The following is a 13,963-nucleotide window of genomic DNA, read 5'->3' as shown; positions in this document are numbered from 1 at the left end:
TGCATTTTTATGCACTAATAATGAACTATCAGAAAGAGAAATTAAGAAAACAACCCCATTTACAATTGCAGCAAAAAATAATAAAAGACCTAGAATAAATATAACCAAGGAGATAAAAAAAACCTGTATACTGAAAACTACAAGACATTAAGGAAAGAAACAAAAGATGACAAAAATTAATGGAAAGATATTCTGTGCTCATGGATTGGAAGAATTTACTACCCAAAGCAATCTACAGATATAGTGACATCCCTATCAAAATTCTAATGGCATTTTTCACAGAAATAGAACAAACAATCCTAAAGTTTGGAGCCGGAACAGACCCTGAACAGCCAAAACAATCTTGAGAAGCAACAAAAAAAGCTGGATGTCTCATATTCCCTGATTTTGACTGTAACTGTATTACAAAACTATAGTTATTACAGCAGTATGGAATTGGCATAAAAACAGACACAGAGATCAATGGTTTGGAATAGATAGTCTAGAAATAAACCCATCCATATATGGCCAATTAATTTATGATTAAAGAAGGCAAGAATATACAATGGGAAAGGGGTAGTTTCTTCAGTAAATGGTGGTGGGAAAACTGGACAGCCATATGCAAAAAAATTTAACTAGATGATAACCTTATACTATATACAAAAATTAACTCAAAATGTATTAAAAACTTGAATGTAAGACCTGAAAACATAAAACTTGTAAGTTCCCTGACATAGGTCTTGGTGTTGATTTTTTTTATTAATTATTTTCATTAACATAAAATGTATTATTTGCCACAGGGGTACAGGTCTGTGAATTGTCAGCACACTTCACAGCATGGTGACGATTTTTTAAATCTGAGATCAGAAGTAAAAGCAACAAAAACAAGAATAAACAAGTGAGACTACATCAAACTAAAAAGCTCCTGCACAGCAAAGGAAATCATCAACAAAATAAAAAGGCAACCTACTGAATGAGAGAAAATATTTGCAAGTCATATATCTGATAAAGGGTTAATATCCAAAATATATAATTATACAACTCAACAGCAAAAAAAAAAAAAAAAAAAAAAACTGATTTAAAAATGGGCAGAATATCTGAATAGTCATTTTTCCAAAGAAGACAGATGGCCAATAGGTACATAAACAGATGCTCAGCATCACTAGTGACCAGGGAAATGCTAATCAAACCACAATGAGATACCAGCTCACCCCTGTTAGAATGGCTACTATCAAAAAAGCAAAAACTAACAAGTATTGGGAGGATGCAGAGAAAGGGAACCCTCATGCACTGTTGGTGGGAATGTAAACTGGTGCAGCCACTCCGGAAAACAGTATGGAGGTTCCTCAAAAAATTAAAAATAGAACTACCACACGATCCAGCAGTTCCATTTCTGGGTATTTATGTAAAGAAAACAAAACACTCATTTGAAAAGATGCATGTATCTCCCATGTTCACTGCAGCATTATTTACAATAGGCAGGATATGGAAACAACCTAAGTGTCCATCAATGGATGAATGGATAAAGAAATTGTAGCGCCCATGCGCGTGCCCTATGCGCGCGCGCACACACACACACGAATATTATTCAGTCATAAAAAATGAAAATTTGTCATTCATGACAACATGGATGGACCTCAAAGCCATCATACTAAATGAACTTAGAGAGGTTAGGTGATGGGAGAAATGGGTGAAGGGGATTAAAAGTTCTAAAAAATTTAAAAATTAAGAAAATATATAAGGTTGGGTGCCTGGGTGGCTCAGTGGGTTAAGCTGCTGCCTTCGGCTCAGATCATGATCTCAAGGTCCTGGGATCGAGTTCTGCATCAGGCTCTCTGCTCAGCAGCGAGCCTGCTTCCCTCTCTCTCTCTCTCTGCCTGCCTCTCTGTCTGCTTGTGATCTCTGTCTGTCAAATAAATAAATAAATAATCTTAAAAAAAAAAAAAAATATATATATATATAAGGTTAACTACTCAGCATTTCTACTTCTAGGTAGTTATCCCACAGATAAACTTCCATATGGGTGAGTGGCAAAAAAAAAAAAAAACAAAAACAAAAACCCAAAACCAAAAAACACATCTCAAGGTTTGCTTGCAGGTAGGCAACCTAAGGCATACATTTTCTCTGCACACCCAAGTTATGATACGCTTAACACTTTTAACCTTGGCACATCGTTACTTGGCTGTCATTCAAAGTATCTGAGTCTGCCGCCCTTTTCTAGGCATTCTGCCTTGCTTACAGGAAGCCCTGTGCCAGGTGTGTGGGAGGAGGTGGGTGGAGAGGGAGATTTTGAGCAAGATCCCAGAGGTCGACCCCTACTCCTTCCTCTTCATTGTAGCCACACCCACTCCAAACTCCAATTCTGCATCTCTGTGTTGGATTCTAGGCAGCTGTAATGGCTGCAGGGGTCCAAGTCTAGTTTTCCAAAGTGAGTCATAGCAGGGCCTGACCTTAAAAAAATGAAGATTTAAAAAAAAATAATAAAATGAAATAAATAAATAAGATGCGACTTCATTTGGCTCTGTACCACAATGAGTATCTCAGTCAGCATAAGGCCTTTTGGAGTGCAGTAGGCTAGACCCCAAGGGAACCTCACCTGAGATCTCAACACCTTCCTGGTAGAGCTTTGGAGGCTTGTGTGTTCCTGGGGACTGGCTCCCTGTCTTCCTCCTTACTCTTAAGAGCGTGAGGCACACTATTCTGCCTCTGGAATCCTTCCCCTAATCCCTAACCCAGCTTCTCTCAGTTAGTGTGTACACTCATTGCCCAAGAACTTGTTGAAAGAGTGTCTGGGCTTTACCCTTAGAAATTCTGATTCCAGAGGCGGGGTGGGGCCCATGAACTCACTTTCTGACTTCAAAAGGTGAAAGTGCGTAAGAACAACTTCTCCTGTCTGCTCGGCAAAACCTCCCTGGGCAAAGAGACATCCAGCTCTGCGCCTGCTTGGACTGGGGAGAGGTGTGGGGGGATGTGGGCATAGAGAGGAGAATAAAGAAATTAGTATTTCGAAATAAATATTACCGACTAGAAACCATGAAATTAGGTTCTGCTATGAAAACATCACTTCTTTGATTTATATGTGCCTACATGCATACTGAGACTCTGTTGAGATTGAAAAAAAAAAAAGTTTTAAAAGAAGCTTAAAATCCCCTTTTCCTAGAAAAAGGACCTTCATGATGGCAGGGACTGTGGCTGTGTATATCCAGATAAGCACAGTGATGAATGAATGAATGAATGATCACTTGGTAAAAATAAAAAACACACATATTCGCCTTTACGCAAGTTTATCCAAGGAAGGACCAGAATGGATATTATGTAATTGTTAATAGGGTTGATTTTGGTGTTGGTACTACTCTGGGTGAATAAGTATGTTTTGAATTTAGTTTTATTTCTCTCTGAATTAAAAAAATATTTTCTCTATTTTATTTTTTATTTTTATTTATTTATTTATTTATTTATTTATTTATTTATTTAAAGAGAGTGAGAGAGAGAGCATGTGAGAGGAGGAGGCAGGGGTGGAGGGCAAGGGAAAGACTCACAAGCAGGCTCCATGCTCAGCAGAAAGCCCAACGCAGGCTTGATCTCACAACCCTAAGATCATGACCTGAGCCCAAATCAAGAGTCGGACACTTAACCAACTGAGCCACCAGGTGCTCCTCTTTTCTCTATTTTAGATATTTTCTTTAATGCACTTGAATGGTTTTATTTGTAATACAATAACTATTATAAGCTTGAATAAAATCAGGGTTACCAAGTCTACACAATCTTCCTAATTCTGCCTGGGGTGTGTAAGTGCATGTTGGGTGAGTATAGGGCAGAGGGCACCTAGAGGTACAAAGAACAGACCTTTGCTAGTTTCCCTGGTGACTGTGTCAAAGGTAGTGCCCATTTGATCTTCCAGATGGATCACAGAGTACCTGGAGTACCTGCCCCAGGGTGAACTTCTACCGGACTCCACTCAAACCAGAAAACCCAGGGAAGCTCCCGAGAAGATATCTCCCTAGGCTCATCTTAGTCTAAATCTAGGCCATGATGGCTCCAGAATATGGGTCTAATATGGGTCAGGGGTGCTAAAGGCCTCTCTTAACTTTTCAGTCACTAAAAGAACTCATAAATATAGCACCAAGGCACAGAAGGGGTAATTTAGTAATGTTGGTCATTAGGCCATAAACTGGAACATTATCAAACATACTTTCCAGGAGTTGAATCAGACTATAATCACACCCAGACTTGGGCACTCCTTTACACAATAGCCTATTTGTTTGTTTGGTTTTTGTTTTTTAACCAATTAGTTACCTCTTTGGTCTTCTGAACATTGCCAGCTTTAAGAAATGATGGAAAAACCCGACTCCATTTTCCTAAAATTCTCTATAATGAATTTTCAGGAAGAAAATTTCTGCAGGCCTTCATGGCATTCCTGCTTATTTGTGATGCCAAATCCAGCCTCCTCCCTTTGGACAGGTCAAGTTATCCATAATATACCAGGTTATCACTGTCCAAGAGAAGTACAATAGGAGCTACATATATGTAAATTTAAATTATTTAGTAGCCACATTAAAAAGGTAAAAAGAAAAAAAAAGTAAGAAACAGGTGAAATTAATTTTAATAATGTTTGACTCAGTTGAATATACTCAAAATATTTCAATATATACTCAGTATAAAATAATTGAGATTGTTTATTTTTTTTTTTGTACTAAGTCTTTGGAGTACAGGGTGTTTTACACTTCCAATACATCTTAATTAGGACTAGCCACATTTCAAGTGCTCCGTAGCCAAACGTGGCTAGCACTATTTTACTGGACAGTGAAGGACCAGGTGAATACAGGTAAATTCCCTGAGACATTGCTGTGCGTCTAGCAAGAACATATTACTTATTAATGGACTCAAAATACAACTGCGTTTTGATGTCACCTACACGGTCTTAAAATATCTGCCAAACAGTTCACTCAATCAGGCTTCTTTCTCAAGTACCAAAGATCTTTTAGTTTCTAGGATTTTTATGTGCCTAGTATCTCCTGTTTTCAAAAATATGATTCTCTAACAAATATTTCTAAATAGATCAATGGAAACTTTGTCTTACTGCCATTTGCAAATTTAACTCCAGTATATGAAATAACTAATTCAATCGCTTCTCGGCCTTTTGGCTAAGATCAAGTGTGAAATAACTAATTCTCCAGATGATGAAAATTATGAAGTTGGGTACTTACCCAAACACTTGTATAAAACCTTTATTCTCGTGAAATAAGCAGGCTATGATTTCCTACAAACTCCATAAATATATAGATTTGTAAATGGTTGCTAAAAGCCCATAAACAGGAGGTGAGTAAGGCTGCAAGGTGCTTGCTGGCTGTGATTTGTAAGTTCTTAAGTGCATCCCTGGGACTGGGTCACCCCAGTGATTATGGCTTGTGTTAGCAGAGCCGGTTAGACAATGTAATCGTTCACCATGGAGAGAAAGTCTTCCATTTCCCCCAGTTTGTGGATTTCACTGTTCTTTTGGAAATAAGTGAAACACTTACTCCTTTATACCCATAAAATGAGCTAGTCTTCTGAGTACATTTATGAGAAAAGGCAAGGTTCTTCATTAATCCTATTTAGATAATCAGAGAGAAACCTAACAACAAAATAAATAAAAGAAGGCGTGTGACCGTCTCATCTGCCTATAGGCAAAATGCACTATTTCCTTCCTGAATTTTTGGTTAGTCTTCAGAAATATTTGTTTATAGTAAGAAAATATAACTCCATTTTGTAGATAACTGTTATATTTGTTTTTAGGGGAGTTTTTCTGTTTCTTCTAGGTCCTTTTTATTGCTGTAAGTTCAGTTGTAATGTCTCAACTTTCATTCCCGATTTACTAATTTGAGCTCTTTTTTCTTTGTCAGTCTAACTAAAGGTCTATCCGTTTTGTATTTTGTTTGTATTTTTAAGGAGCCAGGTTTTGGTTGCATTGATTTTTCTCTTTTTTTTTCCCCTGTTCTCTATTTTATTTATTTCTGCCATAAGCTTTATTAAATTATTTCTTTTATTTGCTTTGGGTGATATTTGCTTGTCTTTTCCTAGTTTCTTAAAAAAAAAAGATTTTATTTATTTATTGACAGAGAGAGAGAGAGATTGATCAAAAGCAGGCAGAGAGGCAGGCAGAGAGAGAGGGAGGGGGAAGCAGGCTCCCTGCTGAGCAGAGAGCCCGATGCAGGGCTCTATCCCAGGACCCTGGGATCATGACCTGAGCCGAAGGCAGAGGCTTAACCCACTTCTTAGTTTCTTAAGGGGAAAGTTTAGATTATTGATTTTAGACCTTTCTTCTTTTTCACTAAAAGCATTTACAGCTGTAAATTCCCTTTAAGCACTGCGTTAGCTCCATCCCATAAATTGGCGTATGTTTCTCATTTTCATTCATTTCAAAATATTTTTTAATTTTTCCTTGTTTTATTCTTTGACTCATAGGTTACATATGAGTGAGTTGTCTAATTTCTACATATTTGTGTATTTCCCACATTTCTGTTGCAATTTTTAATTTAATTCCATGGTGGCTAGAGAACATACTTTATACTACTTTAATCATTTAACAATCCTGGGAATTGTTTTGTGGGCCAAGGTATGCTCTGTTTTGGGGAATGTTGTATGTGCACCTGACAGGAATATATATATTCTGTTGTTGTTGAATATAGTCTTCTTTAGCTGTCTCTTAGTTGACTTACAGTGTTGTTACTCAGATTTTCATTTCCTTGTTCATCTTTTGTCTAGTTTTTCCATTCATTATTTGAAGTAGGGTAATGAAGTCTATAATTATTATGGTTGAACTCTTTGTTTCTCCCATTAGCTCTGTCAGATTTTGTTAAGTGTATTTTAGGGCTCTCTTGTGAGGTGCATGTATGTTTATAATTGTTATGCCTTTTTGATCGATTGATGTTTTTGTTATTATAAAATGTCCTTTGTTTCTGGTAACAATTTTTGCCTTAGAGTCTATTATGTCTGATATTACCACAGCCACTCCAGCTTTCTTTGGTTACTGTTTGCATGGTATAGATTCTTCCATTCTTTTAATTACAACTTATTTGTGTCTTTGGCTCAAAAGTATGTATCTTGTAGAAGTACATAGTTGGATCTGATTGCTTGTTTAAGAAATGCCTTCTGCCATTCTCTGCCTTCTAAATGGGGTGCTAATTTAATTTATATTTAATGTAATTATTGATAAAGTAATAACATTACTTTAATGAAGTACAATTTATATCTGTCAATTTATTATTTGTTTTTTATATATCTTAAATCTTTTCTGTTTTCCATTTCCTCTGTATGGCCAGCTTTTGTGTTAAATAGACATTTTTCTAGTTTACCATTTTAATTCACCTGTCATTTATTTTAGAACATTTTATAAGTGATTTTCTTACTGGCTGCCCTACGGATAAAAATAAACATCTTGTAACAATCTAATTATGATTAATACCAACTAAATTTCAAAAGAATATAAAAACCTTGCTCCAGTATAGCTTTGTTCTCTCTTCCCTCCTTTTCTGCAGTTATTCTCATACAAATTATATCTCTGTAATTATAAGCCATCAACAGAGTTTTATAATTATTGCTTTATGCACTTGTGCTTTGGATCATGGAGAAGAAAAAAATGTTATAAACAAAGAACATAATTAAACTGTCTTTTTATATGTATCTCTGTAGTTACCTTTACCAGGGTTTTTTATTTCTTTGTGTGGATTCAAGTTACTGTCTAGAGCTCTTTCATTTCAGTCTGAAGAACCTCCTTTAATATTTCTTATAGTGCAGGTTTGCTAGCAGTGTGGGTTATCCTAATTTTTTGTTTATCTGGGAATGTCTTGATTTCTTCCACATTTTTGGAAGTATAGTTTTTGCAGGTATAGAATCCATGGTTGACAGTATTTTAATTTTAGCATTTTAAATATGTCATCACACTGCCTTCAGGCCTTTGTGGTAGCTGATTAGAAATAAGCTGTTGGGGTGCCTGGGTGGTTCAGTGGATTAAGGCCTCTGCCTTTGGCTCAGGTCATGATCTTAGGGTCCTGGGATATAGCCCCGCATCGGGCTCTCTGCTTGGTGGGGAGCCTGCTTCCCTTCCTCTCTCTCTCTGCCGCCTCTCTGCCTACTTGTGATCTCTGTCGGATGAATGGAATCTTAAAAAAAAAAAGAGAAAAAAAAAGAAATAAGCTGTTAATATTATTGAGGATCACTTTGATAGAATGAGTTACTTCTCTCTTGCTGCTTTTAAGATTCACTCTGTCTTTCGACAGTTCGATTATGAAATGTCTAAATGTAAATCTCTTTGAGTTTGTCTTACTTGGAATTTGTCGAGCTTCTTGGACATGCAGAAAAATATTTTCCACCAAATGTGGGCAGTTTTTAGCCATTATTATTATTATTATTATTTTAATTTTCAAGCATTCTTCTTTCTTATCTTCTCTGGGATTCCCATTATGTGCACATTAGAATGCTGGTGGTGTCCCAGTTGTTTTGTTTCTTGTTTTTTATTAGTTTCAGAGGTAGAATTTAGTGACTCATCAGCTGCACATAACACCCAGTGCTCATTACATCAAATGCCCTCCTTAATGCCCATCACACAATTATACCACCCACCCACCCACCTCCCCTCCAGCAACCCTCAGTTTGTTTCCTAGAGTTTAGTCTCTCTCGTGGTTTGTCTCCCTCTCAGTTTTCATCTTATTTTATTTTTCCTTTCTTTTCCTTTTGTTCATTTGTTTTGTTTCTTAAATTCCGCATATGAGTGAAATCATATGGTATTTGTCTTTCTCTAACTTATTTCACTTAGCATACTACCCTCTAATTCCATCCACATCATTACAAATGGCAAGATTTCATTCTTTTTTTTTAAAAGATTCTATTTATTTATTTGAGGGAGAGAGAGAGAGCATGAATGGTGGGGAGGGGAAGAAGGAGAGGGAGCAGACTCCCCGCTGAGCAGGGAGCCCAACACGGGGCTTGATCCCAGGACCCTGAGATTATGACCTGAGCCAAAAGCAGATGCTTAACCAACTGAGACATCCAGGTGCCCCAAGATTTCATTCTTTCTGGTGGCTGAGTAATATTTCATTTTATATACATATATATATATAATATACAAATATAATATATATATGTATGTATGGGTATATATACCTATACATACATACATACCACATCTTCTTTATCCATTCATCTGCCAATGGACATGTAGGTTCCTTCCATATTTTGGCTATCGGGGACATTGCTGCTGTAAACAATGGGGAGCATGTGCCCTTTCAAATCACTATGTTTGTATCCTTCAGATATATGCTGAGTAGTGTAATTGCTGGGTTGTAGGGTAACTCTATTTTTAACTTTTTGAGGAACCTCCACACTGTTTCCCAGAGTGGTTGCAACAGCTTGCATTCCCACCAACAGTATAAGAGGGCTTGCCTTTCTCTGAATCCTTGCCAATATCTCTTTCCTGAGTTGTTAATTTTAGCCATTCTGACCAGTGTGAGGTGGAATCTCACTGTGATTTTGATTTGTATGTCCCTGTGCCGAGTGATGTTGAGTATTTTTTCATGTGTCTGTTGGTCATCTGTATGTCTTTGCAGAAATGTCTGTTTATGTCTTCTGCCCATTTCTTGACTGGAGTATTTGTTTTTTTGGGTGCAGAGTTTGATAAGTTCTCTATAGATTTTGGATACTAGCCCTTTATCTGATAAGATATTTGCAAATATCTTCTCCCATTCTGTAGGTTGCCTTTTGGTTTTGCTGACTTTCCCTTGCTGTGCAAAAGCTTTTTATTTTGATGAGGTTGTCCCACAGTTTCTGAGGCTTTTTCATTTTGCCCTATTCTTTTTATCTTCTGTTTCTCAAACTAGATAGTCTAAAAACAAATTATCTTCAAGTTTGCTAATGATTTTTTCAGCCATCTCAAATCTGGTGAGCACTTCTAGGGGATTTTCCATTTCAGTGATTATACTTTCAACACCCAAATTTCTGGGGTGCAACACCCAAATTTCAGCTGGTTAAGTATCTGACTCTTGGTTTCAGCTCAGGTCATGATCTCAGGTGATGGGATTGAGCCCTGTGTCAGGCACTGTGGTTAGTGTGGAATCGGCTTGGGATTCTCTCTCTTCCTCTCCCTCCGTCCTTTCCGCTCATGTTTTCTTTCTCTCTCTCAAATAAATAAATCTTAAAAAAAAAAAAATGCCCAAATTTCTGTTTTTTCTTTTTAAAATAATTTCTATTTATTGATATTATCTATTTGGCGAGGCATCATTCACAAACTTTCCTTTTTCTCTGTAGATATAGTTTCCTTTAGTTCTTTGAACACATTTATAATAGCTAATTGAAAGCCCTTGTCTATGAAGTCCAAAGTCTGGGTTTCTTCAGAGGCAGTTTCTATTGACTTCTTTCCCCATGCCTGTATATGGGCCATACTTTCTTTGCTTGTCTCATGTATTTTGGTTGAAAACTGGAAATTAGATTCTCCCCCGTTCAGCATTTATTGCCATTTCTGTTTGTTTAGCGACTTTCCTAAACAGATTCTATAAAGTGAGTATTCTTTGCCACCCGTGGCCACTGAATATTCTGTCCAGTTAGCTTCATGGTCTGTTCATGACTGGTCTGAGATTTTCTGAAATGCCTCAAACCGGCAAGTCTCCTAGCTTTTGCTAAAGGGCTCTGAGCTTAGGTGGGGCATGTTCCCAGTGTTTTAGAATGCAGTTTACAATTCTGCCCTAGGTTTCTCTTCTGAGCTGTGAAGAGCATCAAGGTTATCTAGGAGTGAGGGACCCGGGCCTTCTCAGTCTTTCCTCAGTATGCACACACTCCACATAGGCATGCAGCCTTCTAGATTCCCAAGAATATGCTGGAGGTTTTCAAAGTCCCTCTGGCTTTTCAAGGGTTTTCTCATTTGCCCCAGGCAACTGAGAAGTTGAAAAAATAGCTGATTATCTTTAATAAAGGCCCCTGGGAAAAGGCTGCTCCCCTGAATAAGCTCTGAATGAGGTAATGACTTTTAATGGAGGAGGGTAAGACTGCCCAACAGCCAATATTTTTAACTTATTCACCTAAAATATGTACTGGAAAGATACTGTGTCCTAGGGCAGTACCCAAAGTGTGGACTGTGTCTGGTGCCAGTCAGTGAACTGTTTGTTAATGGTCCTACATGAGATAAAGAGCTTGTACGAGAGTGTAAATCAATCTACTGTTTCCTTTACAGTGAAAATCTTGATACAAAAAGAAAAAATTTCAGCTGAACCGGGTAATGTGCTTAACGATGTGGACCATACTTTGACACTGTGAGGCACTGGACGAGGGAATGCAAAAAGAAAGAAGGCATAAGCTTGCTTAGGATAGAGTAGTAGAGATAAGATGTTCCTATTTCTATGCATTACTAGGTAAGTTGTAGTAATTACCATAAAAATCTCCAATCAGTAGTGAAAGAGCCTCTAAGGAGAAAAATCTCGCAATGCTTTACTGAAGCTGTGAATCTGAACTAAACTTTGAATGATGGTTAAGATTTTCTTAGGGATGAAAATAATTTTTTCCAGTTTTATTGAGTTATAACTGACAAATAAAAATTGTGTATGTTTAAGGTATACAATGGGACAATTCTATACATTTATACACCATGAAATAATTACACAGTCAGGTTAACATATCAATCCCTCACATAATTTTGTGTGTGTGTGTGTGGTAAGAACTCCTAAGATTTACGCTCTTACCAAGTTTCAAGTATACCATACAGCATTACTGCATGTTAGATCCCCAGAACTTGTTCCTGTTATAACTGAAAGCCTGTGCTCTTTGACTAACATCTTCCCATTTTCCCCAGCCCCTAGCAACTATTATTTACTCTGCTTGTATGAATTCAACTGTTTTAGATTTCACAGGTAAGTGATAGCATACAGTACTTATCATTTGGTGTCTGGCTTGTTTCACTTAGCGTAATGTCTTCCAGATTCAGCCATGTTGTCACAAATGGCTGGCTTTCCTTTTTTAATAGCTGAATTTTATCTCTCTCTCTCTCTCCATATCTATATATATAACTCACATATATGACTGATATACATGATATATGATATTTGTACATAATATGTGTAATATTTTCTTTATCCATTCATTCATTGACACTTAGGTTGTTTCCATATCCTATATTTCCATATATAACTAGAAATGGGATTGCTGGGTGATATGGTAGTTCTAGTTTTAATTTTTGAGGAAGCTCCATATCATTTCCTATAGTGGTTAGTTTATACTCCCACCAACAGGGTTCCCTTTTCTCCACATCCCTACCAATGCTTGTTATCTCTTGTCCTTGGGGTATTAGCTATTCCAACAGGTGTGAGGTGATCTCATTGTGGTTTTGATTTGCATTTCCCTGATGATTAGCAACACCAACATCTTCTCAAGTACCCTTTGACCATTTTATATGTCTTCCTGGAAAAATATCTATCTAGGTCCTTGGTCCATTGCTTTACTGGGCTGTGAAAGATGGTTATTAATGGAGTGGGTAGGGTGAAAAGATAAGGCATTTGAGGTAGGACACAGTAAAAGAAAAAGTTTGGAAATGGGAAAAATGAGGGTTGTGTTTGAAGACTAGTGAGTAGTGAATTTTGAATAGAAAATAAGGTATAGAAGTTTGAGTGAGGTAAGGCCAGAAAGTATCTGAGGCCACATTAGAAAGGACTTGGATTCCACACCATGGGGTTTGTCCTCTGCTCAGTGGACAATAGGGACCCGTTGACATTTTGTGAACCAGGAAGTACCATGGTTCTGCTTTGATTTAAATAATAACATCATAGGGGTGCCTGGGTGGCTCAGTTGGTTAAGTGACTGCCTTTGGCTCAGGTCATGATCCCGGAGTCCTGGGATCAAGTCCCACATCAGGCTCCCCGCTCTGTGGGGAGTCTGCTTCTCCCTCTGACCTTCTTCCCTCTTATGCTCTTTCTCACTTTCTTTCTCGAAAAGTATTGAAAGAGTAAAAGACTAGAGTGACAGAAACTAATTAAGATGCTGTTTAAATACTAAGAGACCAATAATGAGGGCCTGAAGCAGAGTGGTGGTAGTGGGATCTGTCAGGGCTATTATTGAGGCAGCATTTACAGGTCTTAAAACTGCTCAAATATGAACAACATGGGAAAGAAAGGGTGCTTGAAAGGATGATGGTGCCAAACCAAGGTAGAGAAGCAGCAGGTAGAACTGGTTCGGTGGGAAGATAATGAATTGGCTTGGATTGAGTTTGAGGTTCCTGGCAAGCTATCCAAGTAGAAATACACAGGGACAATGTAGGTCAGCAACTTGAGAGAAAGGTGAGAGGCAACAGCAATCCTAACTTGAGAGGCAACAGCACTGAGATGATTAGGGAGCTACGAGGATTGAGATGCTCACAAAGAAAACTACTTGCAGACAGAAGGTAGAGAACCTTGGAGATAGGTTCTCTCCCTTTAGCCAAGCAAGAACCTTAGGGGAAGAAGGAATGGTGATTGGCAAGGGTAAGGGAATGAGGAAGAGACATTGAAAGCGGCAGATAAATGTTTGGGGAGGAAAACCCCAAGGATTACCTAGGCTGTAAGTGTAACCATTAAATGCATTAAGTTGTTTGAGGACAAGCAAGATTGGTAATTCCAAGAAGTAGTAGGATTGAGGGGAGCATTTTCTCTCTTGGAGTGGGAGAGATGGAAATATTTGTAGGCTGATGAGAAGGAACAGGGATAAGGGGAGATTGTAGGTAGAGGTTAGACTAAGTGTTTGTTGGATGAAGTCTACAAAAAGTTACTAAAAGGGTGGGATTGAGCTAGAGGGAACAACCTTAAAAGGAAGCAAGGATGTATTTTTCTCGGGCATGGAGGAGAAGGATGAAAAGGTGAGTGTGGAAACATAGACATTTTGATGTGTGAAGGCAGGAAGCTGAAGGCTTTCTTACTGGCTGACTCACTCTTCTCAAGAGAATAGAAAGTGAGGTCACCAGAGACTGGCATGGGCCAGGTGTTGGGTTTTGAGA

This window comes from Enhydra lutris, unplaced genomic scaffold (assembly GCF_002288905.1).
Source record: "Enhydra lutris kenyoni isolate GAN:26980312 unplaced genomic scaffold, ASM228890v2 scaffoldscaffold44, whole genome shotgun sequence".
Classification (NCBI taxonomy): domain Eukaryota; kingdom Metazoa; phylum Chordata; class Mammalia; order Carnivora; family Mustelidae; genus Enhydra; species Enhydra lutris.
The sequence above is the reverse complement of the archived record's forward strand: the minus strand, read 5'-3'. Positions refer to the sequence as shown.